General features: G+C 42.9%; 1 protein-coding gene across 9 annotated transcripts in view; it reads right to left on the bottom strand.

Moving 5' to 3' along the window:
- The window catches only part of PPM1B (protein phosphatase, Mg2+/Mn2+ dependent 1B), a 41,343-nt gene extending 25,209 nt beyond the window's left edge, over positions 1-16,134 (bottom strand). For 2 of the 9 annotated variants that reach the window (XM_083605491.1, XM_083605487.1), the window contains exons 1-2: positions 15,224-15,629; positions 737-873 (exon numbers count right to left, since the gene is read on the bottom strand). The gene's annotated coding sequence lies outside the window, so the exon portion shown is untranslated. Of the gene's footprint in view, positions 1-736; positions 874-14,920; positions 15,139-15,223; positions 15,630-15,725; positions 15,836-15,998 lie in introns of those variants that run through there. The other 7 variants (XM_083605489.1, XM_083605493.1, XM_083605486.1 and 4 more) reach the window with 7 other exon arrangements.
- Positions 16,135-16,526: the final 392 nt, after the last annotated feature.

The following is a 16,526-nucleotide window of genomic DNA, read 5'->3' as shown; positions in this document are numbered from 1 at the left end:
ACACTGGAGGTCACTGGATTATGAGAGCACAAACAATTTAACAATGTAGCATGGATCTAGATAATAGTTTGAGTAGACACTCCTGGATCAGGCTAACGGCCCAACTAGCCTAGAATCCTGTTATCAGAGGCAAACGAAATGCCTCTGCAATCAGGACTTTTAGTGCAACAGCACTCTACAGACCTGAGAATCCCAGTAACTGGTATCTAGAGGCATATTGCCTCTTGACAGTGTAGGCAGAGCATAGCTATAGACATTTGGATATACAAATGTCTGCAAGTACACTTTTATTTTATTTCTTTCCAACATTTCTGATAGTCTAAATCCAGGAATTGCTTGTTGCCTAGAACTGCCAACTTTAGCTCTAGGGAACAGGATTTGTAGTGCACAGGAATGAGGCATGAAAAACTCTCTAAAGCAGTGCTGGGCAACTTCATAATGAATATATGCATGTAAGAGAATATACATAAATGTGTCACAAGCCAGCTAACGGTGCCCTATATTTGACTGCAGAAATTGTAAGCTGCTACTACTAAAGGCATACCACTAGCTGACCGCCATTTAACAGCCTGAAAATGAAGGATCACAGATATAATGGATGTTTAAAAGGAAATGGATTTTTTTATCAGGTATCTATTCTAAACAAATAAATGCTATTAATTAATATGGTTCCAACATGTAGAGAGACCAATTATATGTTCCACTGCACTGCGTCTACAGTAAAAACAGTATTTACCTGTCAACTGCAGCTCTGCCAATTTTTGCACAGATCTAAAACCTTAGGGTTTACATTCCTTCAGCCAACAGGAACTGATTAAGCTTGAAAGCCTTCAGATAATGCAGGATGCAACATTTATTTTAACTCGGAATTTCCTAAGAGAAAAAGTAGTAGTAATTAGTACCTCTAGATTATACAACGAATCTAGGAAACTAAGAATGTAGTAAAATGCCCTTATGTCACTCTTCTTATAGTACATGCTTCAGAAACACATACGAAACCAGGAATTGTTTACCCATTTATACTGTGCTTAACATAACGCTGAGCTTTAGAAAGTGACCACTTACAGGGTTGCTTTACTCTACAATAAAGCCTGAAAATTTACTTCATTGACTAGTTCAAGCACTTTGGCACCAGACTTATGGAAACAAAGCATTTAGCCTGTTGAGAAGATCCCATTCCTAATAATCTGAACACTGTTTAGACAAGACTGCTAGATTGGAACTAGTTTTGAGGGTTGAGGATAGCCTTTTCTTTTAATCCTGTTAATAAATAAGTACAAAACAAACTTGACAAGACAAACTTGAAAAACAGTTCAGAGTAGCCGGCCATGGATTCCCAGAGGCTGCAGAGTCGCCAGCCATGGAAGTTCAGAAATCAAGTCTCCCGCCCATAAAACATGAGAATTACTAAGATAGTTTATCTAGTCAAACACTACGGGCTCCTGGCAACACATATTCAGGCTTCTGCCACTATACAATTATAGTGAGGAGAAATATGTTACTCCTGTCTTGCTGAACCACTGGAACTACTATTTCTACAGCTGTTTTATGAACAGTTAGACCAGTGATTGTAAAGGCTAACATGGTAATTTTTTGCAACATTATGCAACTACCTCTGGGGTTCTAAAAGATATTTCTATATAATCTGAGCACTTTCCATAAATGTTCACTTGCTGGTTTTTAATAAAAAACACATGCAGTTAATGGTTATTTGTGCTTAAATTTATGTGGGTACAAGAAATTACATTTTACAATCCTGCATCTTTACCAGTGTATGAAGCCCATATCAAACTAAAATATTCACCTCTTATTAATGACAGAGAAAGTGAAGGAACACCAACTAAATGGTTTCAACACTTATATCATGTAGCACTGATTTTAAAATATGGATATATTCAGGAATTGTCAGAAGCTGTAGATTTAGACAATATGAATCATTGTATCATCAATAACAATTTGACACAGTAGTCCCTGGCCATGAACATACACAGGAGAGACTTAAAAGAACCAATTTTAAAGAGTTAATTATTCCAACTTTAGCAAAATATTAGAAGATGACTTTCGTTGAAGGAAAGCCGCTATAAGCAGTTTAAATGCTATCTTGTTCTTCAATGCCTATCGCCTATTTATAATCCTTAAGATCTTAGCTGATCTGGATTTGGCATCAACAGGGATTCTATATTTGTTTTGAACCCATCCAATGAATTGGAGATACTAGTAAAATATACAGCACAATGACAAGTATGACTGGATACATTATGTGAGGGAAAGTCTTGGAGTTAATAATGTGTAGCTTTCCCATGCACTGTCATTCATAGAAAATGAAGACTTGCCCAACATAGTGTTCTAAGAATACTTTGGACTGTAGCTTTCATTTACAAAAAATGTTGGGGGAGTATCTGCTTCTGTATCCATTTCCTCACATGACTCTCCACCCCCTATCACAACTGCCACAATGCAACAGTTTTCCTCATAAGGGAAAACACAATGCTGCACTTGGGCAGGCTGTTTGTGTGCTCTTACCCTGACCTTAATGTTAAAAGAGAAGACAATGACTATAGCAGCTACAGGTTTATTTCTTCTAGTAGGATCAGGAATCTGCTCCCTCTTGAGTTTGCCTTGTACCCACATGGGGACAAGAAGAAACAATGAAGTACCCCAATGGCCAAGGGGTGGAACAGAAGTGTATCAGCACCACCATCTGATTCTGGAAGCATCAGAACAGCCACAAGATCATGTGTAAAGTTCTAATCCTGAGAAGTAGCCCAAAAGGATACCGTGGTTAATGGTACTGAAAACAAACAGGTGTCCCAAAAACTAAGTGTCATACTCCCCTACCCACACATACCTTCCCTTGGCAACCAAGGTGGGCCTTGGCCCAAAACTAGGTCTGAATCTTACTGCAAAGGGTCCAAATAATCAGTATAATCCAAGCACTGATTTGAGTTCTCCAACTACTACTTTACTGAACGACATGCTTAAGTGTCCACGATAAACACTCCTAGATTAAGGAATCATAGAATCAGAGTTGGAAGGGTCCCAACGGTCATCTAGTCCAACTCCTTACAAGGTAGCAATGCAGTGAATCTCAGCTACAGGAATTGCAACTAAAGCATCCATGACAGATGGCCATCCAACCGCTGTTTAAAAACCTCCAAGGAAGGAGAGTCCACCATCTCTCGTGGGAGTCTGTTCCACCACTGAACAGCTCTTACTGTGGCTTCACCACTGCCTTCTTTAGAACTCCATCTCTCAAGAAGACATTTGTTATCTCCAATGATGTTCTTGAAGTCTTTCCCTGGTACCTACCAAAGCTACTGAGAGAACATTCCCTTCCAACTGCCCCTTTGGTGGTAAGGGTGCTTACTCTTTTCTCTCTTGAAAAGTACATAGAGCTGAAGGAGGAAGTTGGAAGAGTAACTCTATTTAAGGTTTATGTTCTTCAAGGTTCAGATTACAGTGGTACCTCAGGTTACATACGCTTCAGGTTACAGACTCCACTAACCCAGAAATAGTACCTCGGGTTAAGAACTTTGCTTCAGGATGAGAACAGAAATCGTGCTCCGGTGGCGCAGCGGCAGCAGGAGGCCCCATTAGCTAAAGTGGTGCTTCAGGTTAAGAACAGTTTCAGGTTAAGAACAGACCTCTGGAACGAATTAAGTACTTAACCCAAGGTACCACTGTATTTCTACTGGATCAGAGATGCCTTGGAAAAGTGAAGTTTGAGGTGGCACTAATTGGGAGAAACAACTGACCAGAAGGAGTGCTGTCCACAGCACTCACCTGAATGTGCCCACAGATAAACAGGTTGATGGCCCCTGCTCTGAATGCTGGTGGATTACATTCTTGTCCATCAGCCATGCTGGCTGGGGATGATGAGAGTTGAAGTAAAACATCTAGAAGACCAGGGGTTCTCCAAATAAGCTCTCCTCATAACCAGATGCCTGCCTATAGTGAGAGAAGGGATTAAACTTAATAGCTATGCCCATCAATTGGCATACTGGAACAATCAGCACTCAAAAGGACTTAATTTACAGTGGTACCTTGCAAGACGAATGCCTCGGAAGACGAAAAACTCGCAAGACAAAAGAGTTTTTCGGTTTTTTTCGATTTTCCCTATGGGCTTGCTTTGCAAGACGAAAACGTCTTGCAAGTTTGTTTCCTTTTTTAAAAAACCGCTTGAAGAAGTACAGTTGCGACTGACCGTGCTCCGCAAGACGAAAAACATCGCAAGACGAAAAGACTCGCGGAACGAATTAATTTCGTCTTGTGAGGCACCACTGTATAAGTAAGTGCAGGTGTTCCTTCCCTTCTCAGGATAGGTCCTGATTCTACAAGCCCCAGACCCCCAACCTATATTCTATGTGTATCCTAACCTCACCTGAAGTTTAAGGATTTACCAACTGAGAAAACTGCCAGAGACAACTATCTTTCACACAGATTGGTAGCTAGGATCTAGTTTCAGCTATCGTGTGACCTGCCACTTGTTTTCTGGCTGTACCCCCAACACAATATAAAGGTAGCCGTGTTGGTCTGCCATAGTCAAAACAAAAAAATTTTTTTCCTGCCAGTAGCACCTTAAAGACCAACTAACTTAGTTGGTCTTTAAGGTGCTACTGGCAGGAAAAAAAAATTTTTTGTTTTGACAATATAAAGGGGATATTTGCATTTAACCAGCAGTGCATATAGGGCCAGGGGCCAGGGCCAAGAGTAGATGCACTTCCAATTCATTTCCTAAGTGCATGCAGTTTTACGTGAGTCCTATAATTCACATGATTTAACTATGGGTCATCTATAGAGAAACCACTGCTGGTAGCTCAATTAAGGAGATAAGAGTTCTTCATCCTCTACCCCTGCAAACTCTGCCTTTGGTTCTTTGTTCTATCATCTTTAACTCTAGCTACAGTGTAGCTCCTGGTACATGCACCCAGATTTTTTTTTGGGGGGGAATCTGTGAAGAATCTGAGAAAAGAGGTGTAACGCTAGCTGCACTCTTCCTCTTGCAACTATCATCCTCAACTATTTGTTGCCTGAGCAGGTCCTTTATTATCAGCATCTTTTCATCATAGGTGTCCATTCTCCACATTCCGTCCCCCCCCCCTTGCACCTTGCACAACTACAGCTCTAGGTCTGCAAAGTGATTTAGCCTTATGTCATGGCATCTTGAAAGGAGAGCTCTGACGAGAACCATGTCAGGTTCTAAACAAACTGAATAGCAGCACTGTCAAGGTTATCTCATTAAAATTTTACTTCAAACATTGTTTCTCTTTAGGAATAGTGATTACCGGTGTAATCACACCTAAAGTAAGGTGTTGCTGAAATGGTTTCAGTTTTATCTTCTCTGCTGAAGAAACATGTGAAATAGTAAGACTTCAATCTATTCATAACTCAGAATTTTTCCACTAAAATTTGTTGTTGTACATGCATAGCACCTCTGCTAACACTAGGCCAAGTAACAGTGACAGGCCAATAGTCATGCAGTAAAGCTTCATGACTTACTGAGGGCTTGAACCCATCATCCAGATACCATGGATACCACTATGCTTCCATAATACTGTGATTTACTATTTAGAGCCAAATGTGTGCTTTTTTCATTTAAAAAAACAACTGCAATTCTGCAAACTTTAGGAATCCCCTCATATGCAAATGGTGCCGTTTTGGCTATATAAGGACCAGCACAAGGAGAACTGAGCTGGCTATTAAAAAGGCAAAATATTTTATAATGGAAATTCAACAAGTGATTAATATAACACCGCCAAAACAGTTCCTTTTAAATTTCATGAAATTCTTTAATATGACTTTCCACAACAGCTTACAATTTAGGCCTAGTGCTCAATAATATAGCCCAGATACAGTGGTCTAAGGCAAGAAGTTTTCAATAGACAGATAAGGAAAAGTAAGTCAGAATTTTTTTATTTTTTACTGCTGCTGTTCAATCCTTGTTTGCTACTGTTTAGTACAGAAGGTCCAACTTCAAACCAACAGTGCTAGAAAACTGTCCATGTGTTGAAATGACCGTTCACCTAACAAGCAATCTTTGTAAAGTTCTTATCTGGGGTGGGGGTGGAATTTGAACAAAGTACTCTACTTATGCACCAAAGTTAGCCAAAAGCACCCCTCCTAGATTCAACTGATAAGAAAACAGTTCAACCTAGGACTAACACCTAGTTACTATGCAAATCCATCCTCCCAGTATTTTGTTAGAGAAGTGGCTGAGCCATGCATTCAGAACAGTTTTAGTTGCAAAGTCTACTGGAATATGATGGGAAATTAGTCTGATGTTAAAGGAAAATAATATGGTAGGGAGAGATCTGCAAAGTTATCTTTTTATCAGAGAATCTGAGTTCTGTTGGTGGGAAGAAGAGCAAGTGGTACAGTGGGAACACCACATGGATCCAATCAAAAGACTCAAAACATACAAGGTTACTGACTACCCACTTCTGTGTTTATGTTAAATACAAAGTCAGAGCTAGGAGGATGCATGCGTTCTGTATTTTATTTTTGTTCTTCATTCAGATACTGTAAATATATTACTTAATTATTCCTTTTAGTGGTGGTGTTTCAATATGCAATAAGGGTTTATCCTTTGAGTTTTTGTTGTTGTTGTTTGGTGCCAAGCAGAGAGATTTGATTTCTAAGAGACTTTAGATCCCCTCATTCTAGCACAAACTCAAGTAGTGGGTTTTGATTAAGTTTTTAAGAAAAAAGGGTGTGATGAAAAAAATTCACTTCACAGGTCTAGTAACTTGTGACCTCAACATATCTAAAATTTCACTTACAGGTTGACCTGGAAGCATACAAATCCTTTCCTACCATACCCTTCACTTAGAAATACAGCATCTTTCAAAAGATCACCAGTCTATCCGCTTCCCCTCCCCCAGCCAGTGAGTCTTCTGTGGCTCAGTGCACACTGGGCCCTTTTGAGGTTTTTCTTCTTTCAATTTTTTTTCTAGAGTTTTGGTGCAGGAGGTTATATTTCTTTTAATTCCCCCAAGCCTGCTGATCTCTCCTATTGTGCATGGATGGTGTTATTTTGGCTAAATAAGCACCTACCTGCAATTATGCAGGTCTGAAGTGTTGACGTTAAAAAATAACTTATAATTGTCATTTCAATATTAAAATAGTGATTTTGACTTAATAGTATATACAATAAAATGAGCTCTATTGTACTCAGAAGCAACCACAAGCTTACTTTTTTCAAGTGCCTCCAAAGCCCCTGCACATGTTCTTCGGATGCTTTGGAGCACGTTTATAAACCTGACTGTTTCCAGCATAAGCTGTCCCAGATCCATGCATTAAATATACACTGACTTTTTTTTATTTAAGTACACCCAAGTGTTTATTAATACACATTTATTAACACACTACTGCTGTTACTAAGCTACATATTTAATTTGTATTTTTTAACCTGCATTATGAGCTTTCATAAAACCTCTTTAAATAGGCAGCAGCATTATCAGAAACAGGATCACAATAAAATGATGCATTGTCATCTACATTGGGTAAATAATAAAGTAGCCCAATGACTGTATACAGGATGATGCCTATAGCAGGCAAAGGGCCAGTCAGGAAACATGCAGTATTTTATGTAAATGTCACTACATGACAGTATGCAGTATAATTGGAAGCAGTCAAATTCTCAATTTCCAAACATATTAGAGACCTAACAGCTGTTCTAGTTCTCACCTAGTCTCTTGTGTGCCAAAAAAATCCCTTCTCTACAACTGACAGTACAGACCTGACTTTTTCTCTCTCTCACTCACTTCAGCAAATAGAAATGTCCTTGTGATGTCGAACCAACAAGTTCACTTTAGAGTTCATATCAGAACTCATAGTTGCAAAAATCATCCCTGGATAGGTAGGGGAGTTAGCTTAAACAGTACTCAAATAATCCAAAGCATGAGAGGTATATAACAATATTACAAATTCAGTAATGCAGATAGCTGAACAAGGACAGTGTAGTGAAAAATACAATTATTTTCCTTGACTTGGAAATTGATGAAATTGGCATTGCATAACAAAAAAAATTCCCAAAGTTTATTCCAAGCAATTTGTGACAGATTAACCCAGATTAGATTCTGATATTTAAGTCTATGAACACATCTGGTCCACACCTCATTTGCTATACTTTACTGTTAAGGTACTTGCAAAAACCACATTTACAAATAAAGCTGGCTTCCAAAGCTTTCACATGGTGAAGCTGAAGAGAGCAATAAGCAGGTTTACTAGGAGTTATGGCACAGCAGAAGCTAGGCCACTATGAGATTGGGGAAGATAACGGACAATGATTTAGCATTATTAAAGGAACAGTAGAAGACTATTTCACAACAAAACTATTGGCACAATCCAGTAAGTGGCTGGAACACTTGGAGCAAGATCCTATATAAGGCATTAATTAGTTAAGAAGTCAGAACTTGGGGACTCTATTTGCAAACAGGATGAGATGTTAGCTGCTATGGATTCCCCCCCCAATATATTTTATTTATTATTAATTAAATACAGTCTTAACACAGAAACTTTTACAATCATAATAACCCAAATACAGTCAAGAGTATATCTCATATGTTTTCAGTTGTGCCAATTTCTTCACAAAATCCCTTGTTTTGATCTTCATTAATATTATTCTCCTTCTTTAGACTCCATCATTTTAACCTCTTAGGTCACATATATATCCTAGTTGCTATAGATTTTTATGTTCAGACTCCACATTCTATCATAGGTTAGAAGGCTGAGAAGAGTGCGAAAATAGTAGTACTTCTGCCATATTAGAAAATACCACAACTGACTCTTTATTGCACAATCTAGAATGAAGCTGAACCACTGGTGAGAGGTAAAAGACAAAGAGCCTGCAGAAGATTTCAACAAGAAGCAATCTTTAAAGAGATTGGATTCCTTCCCCCGCTGCCGCCTTTAACTAGCTAGCTATGAATTAAATGTCACCCTGTTACCAGACATTGGAAAACAACCTACCAGCATGGTAGGGCCAGTTAGACTAGGGCGTAGAAGATCCAGGTTCAAATTTCCAATCAGCCATAAAGCTCAATGGGTAACTTTGGACCAGCCACCTTTTCTTAGCTTAGCCTACCTCACTGGGCTGCTGCAAGGATAAAATGGAGATGGGAAGAGCCATGTATATCAGCTTGAGCTCCTTGCTGGAAAGGTGGTGTATAAATATATTACACAAAGATCAGCAGAAAAATCATTCCACCACACACACACACGCTTAGAGAACTAAGTTGTATAAATTTCCAAAAGATTTGGCAAGGCAGACTACATATCAGCCCACTGTTCCATGCAACTCAGTTAATTTAACCGTTCTTCCATGCCAAGTTTCATATACAGTTCTCCGAAATATTGTTCAAATACAGAATATGGCCTGGTTAGCACATACTGCTAAATCATAGCTTGTTACAAGATCTGCAGCCACAGTCTTCTGCTGGCTTATGGCTTGCTTTAACTATAGCCTATTATGTTATGCATGAACCTAACATCCTTCTTTAACCATGGCCACCCCAACCTACAAAGGCATGAGGCAATAGCAGGCAGAAAACAAATCAGACTTTGGAGAATCGGGTTTGTTTGACAATTTGTGGTTAACTAGTGGTTCGTTAAACAAATCATGGCTAAGTATTATGTGCAAGCTAGGTCTATGGCTATAAATACATATAATTTTATTATTGCTGCCTTCTCATATTTCAAGTCAAATACTGTACATACCATGTTGCTCCCTAATATGTAGCCAAATTTCAATGTGTGGCCAAGTTTCTCAATATTTGAAAATGCTTCTTAATATTCGGGCTAAAACTTTATGAATATGAGAAGAACAGGCTTTTACTTTTTACTTACCTTCCCAACTGTCCAATTTCTATTAATATATTTAGCATACATTTTATTCAAAGTTCACCTCTACTCTCCAACTACTACACACAGTGTTCTCATTTACCATTTATTGTATCATGGTTGCAACTACATGGCAAACTGAATTTGTTTAGCATCTGGCCAAGCTGTAATGCAAGCATTATTAACATGTGGAAAGCAGGATAACAGAACCACAAAGCACTTTCCTCGCCATGAGGATAGATATCACACTGCAAGTGGTCAACTGAAATCGCCAAAGGACCACAGAATCTGTCATATTTCTGGCCCACTTTATATTTAAGCTACTTATGCAAATGTATTTACTAGTCCACTAAAAATTTCAACTGGTACATTTACTAGGTATTGTATGTCATGCATTCATTACACAACTTACCGTATTTTTCGCCCTATAGGACGCACTTTTCCCCCTCCAAAAATGAAGGGGAAATCTGTGTGCGTCCTATGGGGCGAATGCAGGCTTTCGCTGAAGCCTGCGGTGCGCACCGACCCCTCTCGCTCTCCAGGCTTCAGGAGAGCCCCGTCGCCAGCCCCACAAGCTCACGGGATAGCGCGGAGGCGGAACGCCGCCATCCCGCTGTCCCCCGACTTTGTTAGAAGGCTGGCAGGGGGGAGAAGCCTGCTCCTCCCTGTCGCCAGCCCCGCAAACTCGGGGGACAGCGGGAGAGGGGCAGCGTGCCATCCCGCTGTCTCCCGACCTGGTTTGGAGGCTGGCGGAGGGCTTCCCCCTCCCCCAGCCCCACAAGCCTTCGGCATGGCTCTGGGTCCCGTTCTGGGGGCTGGGGTCGGGGGGAAGCTTGGGCTTCCCCCGTCCCAGCCCCGCGCCTGGGGGGGGGAAAATAATTTTTTCCCCTTTATTTCCCCCCCCAAAAAAATCTAGATGCATCCTATGGGCCCGTGCGTCCTATAGGGCGAAAAATATGGTATTTCACATGGAGACTTGCCAAAGCCTGAACCTCTTTGAAACACTGGAAGGTATTTCTATTATTTATAATCCAAAGCATATTGTGCTTTATAGAGTAATATAATCAAGGCACAGGTCTCTACACCAAGGAGCTTGCAATCTCAATTTCAACCACAAAAAAACAGGCAAGGACTGCATAGATTAAAGAAGGATGACTGAACAATGGGCCATCTACTTTCAGTAGCTTTCAATGAATAATATTAATCAACACTGAATTAAAACTGATACTTAGCCTTTAGGCTCTGAGAAATTGGCAATGCTTTTAAAGGATACAGATGAAGTACAAAATTTATTAAACATGGAGCTAAAAATAACTTCACCCTTAACATTGGTCACTAAGTAAAGAAGGTTTGAAGTGGTTGGGAGGAGAGAAAATGTATGTTAGGGTTCAAGGCTGAGGGATGGAAGGGGTTGGAAGGAACCAAGCTTCTGAGCCATTTCAATTTTCCCTCTGCTTAAAAGATAAAACATTCATAAGCGCTAAAATGGTCAAGATAGTACTTAGGCTTTGGCAGAACTCCACAGCAATTGACTTCCATTGCTGGAGAGTAGCCACATTATTCTTCTCCACATCCATGCATCTATATAATATTCACACATATTATCAGGATGGTTCATGGATTCAAAAGAGTTGGAAGGGACCCTGAGGATCATCTAGTCCAACCCAAATATGCAGCAACCGTGGCATTATCAGCACTCCAGTGGAACCACGGGTTATGTATCATCCTCCTTACGAATGCTTCGGGTAACGAGCTCCATTAACGAAAGCATGCCGCATGTTAAGAACAGTTTCGGCTTAAGAACGGACCTCCGGAACGAATTAAGTTTGTAACCGGAGGTACCATTGTACACTCTAACCCACTGAGCTATCCAGGCTGAAGTGAAAAAAGCACAAGCTCAGCTGAACACAGACATGAATCCTGGACCCTGTTTTAAAGTCAGTGTAAGACCTAAGTTTTCAGGATTTCCCAGGTAAGAACCAGCACTAGGATAACTCAGGCCTAAACATATAGCTACAGATCCCCAGTTACCTGCTTGTTTAGGGCACATCAACTGCATCAGATAAATGGACAATTGTTAGAATTTTCTTCTCACTTCCATTGCAATGATCTCCCCCTCCCCCCGCCCAGGTGGAAAAAGCTATGCAGCTTAGTCTGCCTATATTTCTCAACTTTCCATTATGGAAGGAGTACACAGAATAGAAAAGAATAGAACAAAAAACAACAGTGCTACCATGATTGTGTAGAACAGCCTCTCCTATCCATTTACAGCTAGAAATCTATAGTAGTAGTAACAGGCAACTGAGGAAGGGGGCGTACACAGCTGGCAGCAAGGGGAAGGATTAGGCAGGCTTGGTAAATAACTTTGCCTAAGCCTGTTACCCTTACCCAATTTCAGTTGAAGGTGAATACCGGAATAGCAGCAGTTACCCCAGCAGTGTTAACCCATGGGCCTGTTTCCTGCAGCCCATGACCACAGAGACAAATCACAAAGGAGGGAGCCATACAATCTACAAAGTGGGAGATGTTGGCTAGTGACTGTTTTTAAAACCCTGGGGAGGTAGCTGATAAACCATAATTTAGCAAAAGCCACCAGACATGAGCAGCGATTTGAGCCTGGCTTTCCATGGCTAAGCTGAAAACATTCTTAATCAAAATGTCTGAAAACATTAAAGCCAAGTTGTTTAATTAAATGCTAGTCTTCACCTCTTTAGCAACCTTTCCCAAATATTCCTGTTCCATGGAAAATTGCACTTCCTGTCTTTCCAAATGCGTATTTCCATATAGTGACCTGTTAACTGCTAACACATATTTCCCATACCGTTATCTGATCAATAAGAGAGCAGTCTATTACTACTACTACTACTACTACTACTACTACTACTACTGCAGTTTATTGTCCACTTTAAGACTAGGTTGATCAGGTGTGTCAACCAAAAATTGCCTCCACGCAACCAGGCGCATCCTCTACTGATGATATATTCAGCCCTGCGCAGACTTAAAAAACATAAGCAGTGGAACATAAAGCTCAACATGGCCAAGTAGATCATGGCTATTCTCTTAAAACAAACTTGTCAGCTGTGGTGAGTTACACAGCCATTCCTTCATGTAGCAAATAGTGCATGATGTTAGAACCTTGTCCTAACCCTTAGGGAGCCAGTAGAGTAGGAAATTAGCAACTAAAGGATCACTGAGGTCAAATCTGAGTGGTACAAGAGGGCCCCTCCACTGTTCACTCAAGAAGGAAAACTAATGTGTTGAATGATAGTCAATGGGGTAATGGGTTGTGCTAGCAGTATACCAGTGGAAGGGGAAGCTGGTCCTCTACCTTGCTCAAAGTAGGCCTCCAGTAAAGAGCAAAAGAGTGCTTAACAGCTGGGCATGCACCCAAGTTCTGAGTAGAAGCCATGGCACGTGTGACTGTCTAAAAGTGTTTGCTACCTGTCACAATCTAATTGTAGGTCAAGCCACAAAGATGCTTCATAGCCATTGACGGTTTTACATATGGCCAGATACCCAAAACAACCCTACACCAAGAGTTTAAAAAGGTCCAACAGGCAAATGCACTCAGTTCATCCTTTCTGTGGCAGGTCCCCATCTATTATACTTTATTCAATTTTTTTACCCACTCTTCACCCAGGTTATGTTATCCTGTGGGGACAGGATTCTAGTCATCCAGCACTGGACCTACATTCACAATGATATGAAGGATGTTTGCACAAAAACCTAAGTGTTTTGGCTTACTCCCTAGTTTGTTCTACAAGAGCTTCCATTAAGATGGCTCCATGTACGAAATGCACCTCTCTATACAGAGCAAATAAACAGATTCACAGGTCATATTCCTGACCTAATATCTTAACATTCATACAACTAATGTAGGTCTGCAATACTTGATGCCTCCATCCTCTACTGCTAAAAAAGGCATACAAGTGCAATGATAATTCCCCAGCCCCCAAAGAGCCCACAGTCTCAGGGCATTTTAAATATACTCCAGTCCTTTACTAATCTTGTAGGTTTGGACTACATTCTTTAACCTAAGCAATTCTCATAGCTGAGCATAATTTAAATCCAACTCCTAATTTTCAATCCACCACACTAGTTTTTCAACCCTGACCCAAATCCAAAATCCTGCACCTTTCACTTGACCTATCTTCAAATAAGCGGAACATGATGTAAGCCTACAGAGTGCCTTCCTTAAAACATACTTATACTATGCTTTCACTTTTAACACATAAGTAACTATTATTTATATGAAAATAATGAAGACTAAATCAGCCAACAAATTTCATAAGCAGAGTCAGAACTTTAACCCCAGGTCAGTCACCTACAGGCACAAGTATCCCCCACTGATACTTCCCATTGCTACATCTGACATGGTCAGGATGGAAACTATAACCAGCGTATGTCACTGGTAACCCAAAAAGCCAGGTCCTTTCCGCAAAAGAAAAGGTTAGCCTCATACTGTGCAGAAAGCACATTAACACGAAAAACTGCCCACTTCAGCTAATCTTAACGGTCTGCAGCAAGTCCAAAACTTTCAGGCGTTTGGACATGGGTGCTAACAACATTTTTATTTATTTATTTTTTAAGCAGGCTGAAGGAGGAGTGAATTCTAAAAAACACCCCATTGCAGTGTGTTTTGGGATCGTGGCCGGGAACTAAATAACGGGGCCTTAAACAGACAGTGATTTTTGGGAGGGTAGGATGGGGAGATCGCCGTCAATGCAGGCCTCTCTCCTTCCCGGGGTTAACTCAGACAATGGCGAGAAGACCGTCGTCGTCGTCGTCGTCCCCCCACCTCTCCCCTATCAAGCTCAGGCCTCTCTCCTTTTTCAACAGCCCGACTCCACGCCCAATCCCAAATTGAACATCCCACACCGAGGCCCGAAGCAGAAGCGGCGGCAGCTCCTCCCTCCCCTCCCACTCAGCCCGATCTGCCATGAGACGCGAGACGAAGAGGTTCTCCCCCTCCCCGCTGCCGCCCGCCCAGCCACCCGTTTCCATCCCGCCACCCCGACCAACGACCGCCGGATCTCCTCCTCCGCGCTCCCCTTCTCTTCTCCCCGCTCCCTCCTCTTACCCGTAGTCTTACAACGCAGCCACAAATCCAGCCATTCCTCCTCGGCCGCCTCGCCTCGCCCCTCCCGCTCCGAACTACGCAGTACGCAGAAGACCCCGCCGATGCCGCCCGTAACGCCAGCGCAGGCCTAACCCCCGAGTGAAGGCCCGAGCCCAAGCCGCCCTCTTCCCGCCCTCCTCCCGCAGCCAACCCGCGCTCGAGGCCTGCTGCCTGACGAGGCCCCGTCCTCCTCCTCGCCGCCAGCCTCTCCCCTCCCTTCCCCTCCCCCGCTTCCCCTCAGGCGGAACCGGCCTGGGCCTGTACCTGGCGCCGCAAGCTCGCCGCTCGGTTAGAAGCCCCCCCGTGCCCGCGCGCGCAGGCGGCCTCCGTCTCTCCCGACTAAGGTTGAGGTTAGGCCACAGCTCGAGGAGCAGCAGCAGCAGCCGTCTCTCCCGCCTCCGCCTCACGCAACGGCCTCTCCCTTCGCGGTCGTCCGCTGTGGCAGTCCGAGCGCAGCCAGCAGCACGGACATGTTGGGAGCCCCCGTCCCAGCGGCCGCTAATGGGCCGTCCCTCCCCGCCGCGCAACGTCAGAATGCACCGGGCGGGGGGAGGGGAAGAGCGCCCCCTCCCTTCACACAAGCGCCTCAAAGTGGATTCGGTCCTGCCGGCACGCACACGCAAAAGAGAAGGGTGAGAAGCCCCCTGCCATTGGCCGCAGAGGCCGTCATTCAATGCGCGGCCCTCGGCTCGCATCCCCATTGGGTTTCCTGCCTGTCAGGTTCTCGCTTCTTGGTCGTCCATTGGTTCGCTCGCTTGCCACTTACTCGCCAGCTTATTTCCACAAATGCCCGTTGGGTGTACGCCTCTGTCTCAGCTTTGTACCTATTGGCTGCTGCCGTTGCCAATCAAGTCTGCCAAGCTCGCCGTCCTCACCTATGCGCAATATTTTTTTAAAAAAACATAGGCTATGCAGTATGGAATGTCACTGGTCGAAGTAAGTGCCAATTAACTTCTTCTCCCGCCCCTCCCTGCTCCTTTCTCTTACCAAACGCTAACTTCCTCCTATTTCCCCCCCACCGCCATTGTTGCCCTCTTACTATTGGCTGCGAAAGTTGCCTATCTTCGCCAGCTTCCGCGTCCTTCATAATAAGCTTCTCAAATAGCCAAGGACGCAGGCGTGAATCCCTGCACATCGATTGGGGGGAGGAGGGCGGGGTATGAGAACGAAGGCGGTGTTTGAAAAGCAACCGAGCAAGTAGCCCTTCCCTATTCCACCCCCCAAGGCCACAATAGACCCTCTACGCTGTGATTGGCTGAGCGCTGGGGCGGCCTTCTCTCCAGTACTTACCAGGAACGGGAAGGACGGCGGAGGGGGGGGGAGAGAGAACAGAGAGAGAAATGCCCGTATGTTCTGTCGTATTACATCATCGCCAACCAATAGGAAAGGTTTAAAAAGGCCTTTAGGTAAGAACGCGCAAAGGCTGTGCAAAGGCTGAGGAGAAGCCGAGCTGGTCTGTACTTGAGGCGCCTTCGAAGGCACGCAGATTCACAGTGCAACTTTACACATACATAACCCCTGGGAGGTAGTAACTGCAGCCCCTTCACAAGGACGCTTACTGCTGCCT

Source organism: Podarcis filfolensis, assembly GCF_964270895.1.
Source record: "Podarcis filfolensis genome assembly, chromosome: 3".
In the NCBI taxonomy this organism is placed as follows: domain Eukaryota; kingdom Metazoa; phylum Chordata; class Lepidosauria; order Squamata; family Lacertidae; genus Podarcis; species Podarcis filfolensis.
This window is presented reverse-complemented; position numbering and strand designations above follow the sequence as displayed.